At 37.0% G+C, this 8383-nt stretch overlaps 1 non-coding gene across 1 annotated transcript; it reads left to right on the top strand.

Moving 5' to 3' along the window:
- The first annotated feature begins 7781 nt into the window (after positions 1–7781).
- On the top strand, positions 7782–7863 carry Trnal-aag. Its single transcript has one exon. It is a non-coding gene; the product is annotated as a tRNA-Leu (tRNA).
- Positions 7864–8383: the final 520 nt, after the last annotated feature.

Below are 8383 nucleotides of genomic sequence, written 5' to 3'. Positions count from 1 at the left end.
ATATATGGCGGGGGTTACGTCGCTCGACCACGGGGGTCGATCGCGTGTGTGCCATTCAAAGTCGATGAAGAGGTGAGCCGTTTTCGCCGGGTGGACCTCGTAACTATCGATTGTGCTTCAAAGTCGATTGTGTCCCCATTATGTACGCAAGAGGGGGAGAAAGAAGACGCGGGGTAAGAGCGAGCGGGGGAGGGACGACTGTGCTCCGGACCCCGATGGAGCGGAGGAAGGAAGAGAGATAAGAGAGGGAGAGAAAGAGAGACAGGGACACCTCTAAAGTACGGGCCGTCCAATTGACTCCGCCATATTGAGTTTGGTTCTATGGGCTCTCGAGCACACGGGCTCTTGGAATTGAGACACGAAGGTCCGTCGTTCGTAGCTAGAAGGAGCTTCCAGCTTCAGTAACTTCGTTACGAGGTTTCTACGTGAGCAAAATCCAAGCCCGAAAGGGTGTATCACCCAACAGCTTCCGCCTTCGGATGCTACATAGAAACCAACAGCGTCGATACGGCTAATTAATTGTACACCATTACGTCCTTGGAAATATATTAGCGGAAGAATTAATTACGCGAGAAGAGTGGAAAACCCTTGTCAGAAAACCGAAGGGAGAACTAACTGTGTTTGTATCTAACTTCAACAAACAGCTGTTTGGTTGTAAGAGCGACATTAATATGATACGATACGATATGACGTAATATAACAATGTCTTGAAAAATGAAATACTTGCTTTAACTTGTTCACTTTATAATTAATTAATAACATTAATTATATAAATTATAATTATATAAATTATAATTATTAAATATATTTGGTTTCGATTTACTATTTAGTATATAGTTTGGTATATATTTGCTTCTAGATGCAAATTTCGTAAAATGAAAAGCGAATGAAAAGCTTACATATTACATTATCACGCGCGACAATCGTATCCCTTTCTCGCAATATCTTATTCTTAGTGCAAAAGCAGGAACAGAATTACGAAATATATTTAGCGCTCCCGAGCCTGCTCCCAAAGGGCAGCAAGACCCTCGTAAGCCTCCAGCCGCGATATGTATCAAATTATCCTTATAATAGAAAATGGCGGCAACTTTACACCTACCAGGTGTCGTGCTACGAGGCGCCGAGAAACGGTGCTCGCCATGAGAATAGCACAGTGAATTATAATGCGTCTTCGCCGCGCACAATAATGCTGCCACAATACTCGTTTTTAACGACAATAGGTGTTGCTTTAATGGGAGTCCGATTGCAACGGGTTCCTGCTGAAACCACCTTCACCACACGATTTTCCCGTGCGTGTAAACAGCAACTGTGATCTCTTTCTTCTTCTGTCTCTTTCTCGAACAGATCTTCCGGATGGAAAAAAAAGATACAGCTCGTCGTATGCTTGCAACGTCAAGATTCTGAAACACGAAACGGCCAAGTAGCAGAATATTTTCAAAGAACGTTGGACGTTTTACTCGTCAGAAAACTCTGTCTATCGATTGCCAAATGTAAAACGTAACTCGGTAGAAAAACTTGAGTAAATCTCGCCCAGATCATGTAAAAGGCGATTCATGAAAGAGATGCTATCAGTATATTTAGAAAACGTAATAATAAATAATTTTAATTTTTTGCAAAGAGCAAGAGTTAATCGAGTCACACATTGTTTCGTTGTAATTGGCACGATATAAAGTAAAGTTTGAATTATTAAATTGTAGTTTCCATCACCAGTGTCAATTGCTAAAAAGATAATTTTTCTTTTGCTTTTATGATAGGCTATATATGAAGGAAGGAATATTATTTCCATATATATCAAAATACGACGTCTCCTTCTATAAATTAAATGCAACGGCAAGGCACAGCGAGTTTCTGTATTGTTCATGTTTATTCGATCGAGGCGAAAGGTGAGAAGTAATAACACGCGCGAATGAAAGATCGATCGTTAGGCTCGCTTGCTTGTGCCAAAATGAACTTGCGCTTTAAGGAAGTGCGCCGGGTCGCAAATCAAAATGCATTCGCTACCGGAAGGACACTTCAGCGACTGAAGGGTCCTTTGCTATTACTGTGAAGGATTTCGCAGTGCTTGACGAATCACTCACTAATTGCGTTCGTGACATGGCCCAGAACTAACAAACGATTCCTTCGCTTACGAATACAATAATGCCTTTTTTTGCCGCCGTGCATTTTATCGATACGCGAACAGAATCGACGCAATACCATGTGTATATTATAAAGAAATATGTATATATAAAGAAAAATAACATACGCCGATCCGATGCGATATATAATTTGATTACATCTTTTCAAAAATTTTATCTAATTAGAATTATGGAATTGTTGCTAATTGTTCCCAAATACGCACAGTATGTGACAATTGATATTAAATGTATTGTCCAATAGAGCCAATAAATCTTAAAATTAGGAATAAATTGTGGAAAAAAATTCATCTTCTAATAATGTTGACATTTGTTAAGTTGGCAAATACATCGTATAGATAATATAAATTTAATCGTAATGTTAATACAGATATATTTACAGACAGGATGCATACAAACGAAATGATTGTTTAATAGAATTTACAGTCAAAGCTGCTTCCAATAAATTCTCCGCTTTCTCTCACTCTCTCTCTTTCTCTCTCTAGCTATTATTCTCTATTGTCCTAATGGTGGATATAATCATAAGGCTCTTCTCCCAGAGTCTCATTACGAATCAAGGGCCCCTTAATGGCTCCTATGAAACTCATTGGCCATTTAACGCCGAGAACACGCCGTGATTCACTGGGTGATTGACAGTTTCGAAAGCGAATTTTCGCTTTAACTATTTTGCCTTACATAATATTCGTTGATGACATTTTTTATTTTATACTGTTACATAAAATAATTTTATGTAACATACAGTAATGGTCCTACAAATTATAATAAATGATCTAAATCCTACTTTTTAAAATCTTTGAATAATTAAAATGATCAAGTTATCGAAAATAAAAAAATTGTAATATTGTAATGCTAGCATTGTCTGTTATTACATTAATATAGATCTTAGACATGTACATAAGTATATTGTAATTAATATTATACATCTAATAAATAAATTGTCGAAATATTGATAGAATTTTTCTATATTATTAATTTTTCTGAATATTCCAAATATTTATCGTGTGTCCGGATAGATTTAAAAAACGAAATGACAGAAAATGTAGCGTTATTAAAGTGACATCATAGACGTGATACACGCGTAAGTTTTAACAATGGCAGTCTCTCCATACTTGCATACGTACGGCCGACACCCTTTACACGTTCCCCTTGCGGAAACGCGACGTCTCCATGGTTACAACATTGAAACCCCGCTGGGGGATGACAAAATGGAGAGGCGCAATACTCGGCCCGACAAAAGCGAAGTAGAATCGAAGAACGCCATCGACTACGTGTACCCGTATTTGAAAGGTCGATTTCTATATACAAAGTGCTCCACGTAGTCGCACTTCTGATAATGTGCACTCGCTGATAATTAAAATCGCTCTATGGTAGAGAGCGGTATAGCACTTTAACGAATCAATTCTAGAAGTCGACTTTTTCCATGTAGATATCAATCTCTAATGGCGCCGATCGGTATTTTTTTTTATCTACATAAGAGTATATCATGTACTAACTTTAATAATTCGGATATATAAATAAATAATGGCGTATTCTTTGTAATACACAATTCAAAAAATTAAATTTTTCAGAAAAAAGGAAAACTATTTTTCCACTTAATAGAAAATTATCAAGTAATCAAAAATCATTGATAAAAAGAATGTATTCTTAGAAACATGATTAAATGTTTCATCATTTTTTTTTTATCATTCTTTTCGAATTATGATTTTGTTTTAATACTCTATAAAATTATAACAAATTCAGAATAATTTATGAAAAGTGACAATTTGAAATATCACCAATGATTTTATTTATCTTAATCAGCTAAAATGACTAAAGACAAATAATGTACTTCATTCAGAGATATCTTCTTTGCAAGCTTGATGTATTTTCTGATGAAACTCGAAAAAATTAGATGAGAAATATATTTTTGCGATGCGCAATCATATCTCGTATTGTCGCGAGCCAGGTGAAGATCGCAGTGTGATTCACACGCAGCGGTCTACCGATGGTACCCGCATTGACACTATCTGTCATCGGAGACGCTTCGAATCAGGCACGAAATGCGGAACGTCACGTTTTCAACGTCCACCCCAACCGGAACAATCCGAACGATTCTATCTGCGCGTTTTGACGATACGGTCATCCTTTGACAATTGAGAAAAAAAAAAGAGAGAGAAATATATCATAAAAATATCCTGTTTTTCTTTCTCTGTACTTTCTATTGAAAGTACAGTGCATTGTACCATTGTAATCATTTAACTCTTTTTTTATTTATAATTTATATCAAATTATATTATGTGTTTGATATTCTATACATGTAAATATGTATTTTGCTAAATTTCGCCATATACGTTATCTATCTCATTTGCTACAACAACCTCACAACTAAAAAAAAACAAAGTTTTTTAGAAAATAAATTTGAATATTTTGAATCATTAAAAAATTGTAATATTAATTTTAAAATGCAATTTGATGTAACTAATTCTAGAAGAATAAAATATGTTCTCTTTTAAGTATATATTTTTTTCTTTCTTTTATATCTCCGCTTTTTTGCAAACAACATAGAAATGAAAGTTTTACGTCGTTGTTGTAGCAAACAGACCATATATGTATAACAAACCATATAAAATTACACAAAAACACGATCTGCTTAAAAAAAAGACATCTTAGCAAGGAATGTTCGGTTGCACCAATGTTACTTTGATTTTAAGCGAAAACTCTCTTAACTTAAAATTCTCTCTACCTCGTTTTAAAATCGAAAAGAGAGAAACAAAGAGAGTTTTAAGCCTCGCTTAAAATTAAAATAACGTTGGTTCAACTGGAGGTTAAAAGATAAATAGTCCATTATTAGTCATTAATTTCTTTCATCTTCCAAAAAACGCTGACGCGATAATTCGAGCTTATATCGTTAAACACGATTAATAGCATGATTGTTATATCCATAATGCATTGTCTGAAGCGTTGTCTGAAATACGACGAGCTGTCTAAAAGATGGCGATGAAAGTAGAACCCCTAGGTAGCTGATAAACAAAGAGGGATCGCCGGAGAAAATAGTTGCCCGTAGTATAGGAGCGTCTAATCCCGGATGAGAGAGACAACGGCGGATGTGCGACGGCGATGACGAGGAGGTGGAAGCGGGAGGCGGCGCAGACACATCTCTCGGATTACGTCTTAACAAGCTCCACGACGTTCATTTGTCTTATCCGCTGCCGCTAATGCGACGCGCAGCTGTTGAAATGATTAATTCGGCGCGAGGACGTCCTCATTCCTTTCCGTTCTGCTCCGCTCCGCTCCGATCCATTCTGCTGCATGTTGCACCGCCCGCGAGAATCCCGCGTTCGACGTTTTGTTTTGTCGAAGACGTGTCGCGGTTAATCAGCGCATTGCGGTTAATTACCGTTGCTGCGAAATACAAAGCCTGAACGAATAGCATCTCGTTCAGCACGTATAAACATAATTCGGAGAGTGAGAACGAAGGGAAGAGAGGAAGAGAGGAAAACGAGGTTGAAGATCTTAATAGAGTTTAAATGCTAACTGGAAACGCGGCTCTGTCGTGTATAAAATCTTCTCGATAATCTACGTTAGGGAGCGTCGATGGAGAATTGTTCCTACATTCATTATATTATTATTACACAATCCTCAAATATCAAAGTGATTAAGAAAAAATAGAAACAAGGAACTTAGTAAAAAAAGAGAGAGGGAGAGAGACAATGATAGGGAAGGTAATTAGGATAGGATAACATAAACAGATAAATGATAGAAAAAAAGCGATAATGTATTTACATATAAAAAGAATTGTATGTACTGGATATTATGGCTGTGGTAATATATTTAAGACATAAATATATGTATAGAATGCAAGAAACAATTAATTTTACGTCGAAAAGCATGTGAGAGAGGCATGGATGGATTAGTGAGACAGAAACAATATTTGTAAACTAAATCCACGTTAATCGATGATACGCTTCAAAAAAAAACGAAGACATTCTGGCATGTGTTTCGAAAATATTAAGACATTACATAGGAAAACACAGTTCAAAAAGCAAATAAACATTTTATTTATTTACTTCGTTAATTACCTTACATTTACGACTGTGATTGGCTGAGTCGCTTACTGTTTACGTCTTACTGATTATTTCTTTTATATTCCACTAGCTTAATCGATTCAATTTTAATCTTAAACGTTCGCAATGTTCGATAGCAATCACATAAACGTGAATGGATTCAAAGCGCGAGTGTATCCTACCACACGATCGCTCATTCGTGGGAGAAACCCTACGTTTACACCACGTTCGCACTCTGTCCAAACAGCCAGACAGAGACGCGAGCGCGCGCGATCTGATTGAATTAATTTTCAATTTGTGAGGGCCACCTGTCGTCGACAGCAACGACGAGTGACGACGTGCGGATCGTCGATCGCGTCTGCCGTTCGATGACTAATCCGCGAGAATGAGACCCAGCACACCGTGACTCCTAGTAATCCTAGCACCCGCTGCGCGGGTGCCTCCGGTTACGATCGCAATGAAAACGGACAAAGAAGCAGAGCGGTGCAACAATTGCGCTTCGTCGCGCGGATATAGAGTTACAGGCGGGCGCGAGCGGAGAAAATGAGCGGCGCATATTAAGCTGGTCACGGCAAAATGGCCGACGTGGACGGAGGGATAAAAAAAAAAGAAAATGGGGACTCATTCGTCTCTCTTTCTCTCGCATCGAGCATCGAACGAAACACTCGACGCTTCCATACATAAATACACGTACACGCAAACGCACGTCGCCGCCGTCGCCGGTCGCGTCGACGTGACGCGGGACGCGGGTCGAAATTCCGCCGCGCCGGCGACGCATGCGTCACGCACGCCGATCGAAAGCCCCGCCCGGCGACAGTCTTTGTTTAATCCATGTGATATCTACGCCCACGATAGCAGTGGCGTACTTGGAGATCCTATTCTATAAATCTCGCGAGAGAGTGCCTATTAAAACATTGTTTTAAGTGATATATATAGTTAACTATAGAGAATATCAGAGTAATTATTTCAAATTGTGTGTTATAAATTCTTTGGCATAGATATGGGTTATTCGTTCATAGAATCGTTTGATGGAATCGTTCTCGTTTCTCAACAATTAGAAATTATTTACAAATCAACTCTGAAATTATTTCTTACGTTACATAAATCGTACAATCAAAGCAGACATTCTATGATCTTTAGAAATATTCGAGGAAAAATGAATGTAATTTTATAAAATAAGCAAGAGAGAAGCGAAACAATAATATCCTTAATCAATGACTTCATTTTATATAAAAATTTATATTTAAAATAGAGATTATTAATTCATTATTTCTTGAATCCTAATGTTGAATAGAATTATGATGACATCATAGAAGTTCATCGTAACTTAATTCACTTGTCAATTATAAGTGAACTTTAAATGACAGATAAGATTGTGATGATATTCTAATGATATATAACTTCTGTGTTTTACTTGAGAGATACAATATAATAATGAATATATACGTATTCATGTTTCAATAATACGTTCGCATTATAGATGTCGAAACATATATGCATTTATTCCACGTATACTGCAATAAGCTTAAGTTTATACATCAATATGTTAATGATCTCATGTGTCCCCAGGAAAATACAACTGCAAGGGAATGTTCATGTAACTGGTAGCGTGGCCGAGCGGTCTAAGGCGCTGGTTTAAGGCACCAGTCTCTTCGGAGGCGTGGGTTCGAATCCCACCGCTGCCAATTTTTTTGCGCATTTATTTCGAAAATTTTTGTACGTGGGAAGAAACATTGTCTTTATTATGACATAAAGTTAAAAAAAAATTAAATTATGAGTTATTGTAATTTATGATTATTTATCGTCGATAAATAATCGTGCCACTTATCGGCGTCTAACCGCATCGATAAAACAGAGCTAATACATGCAAATCAATTTAAATTTATCAATCAATTTAAATAGAGCGCGTTTCACTTAACATTTGTAACGCTCCCCTGCATCATTTTATCCTTATTTAACATTTGATAACAAAATGATGCTCACGTTAACGTATCCATAGTTAACATATAGATTATGCGATATCTTATTTTTTTCTACGTAAAAAATTGTATCGGTGCTATGTCGATAGACAGGAAGATAAAATACAAACGTAGCGATTTGAATTTAAGATAAACGTTTCGCGGAAGTTCCGCTGATTATTTAAGCCTATTCTACAATGTACTTTTTGTTGCCTGTTTCTTGTTTTTTACCTTTTGCTTTTAATTT

Source organism: Atta colombica, unplaced genomic scaffold, assembly GCF_001594045.1.
Source record: "Atta colombica isolate Treedump-2 unplaced genomic scaffold, Acol1.0 scaffold236, whole genome shotgun sequence".
Taxonomy (NCBI): Eukaryota; Metazoa; Arthropoda; class Insecta; order Hymenoptera; family Formicidae; genus Atta; species Atta colombica.
Note: the sequence above shows the minus strand (reverse complement) of the source record. Positions and strands in the feature narration are given on the sequence as shown.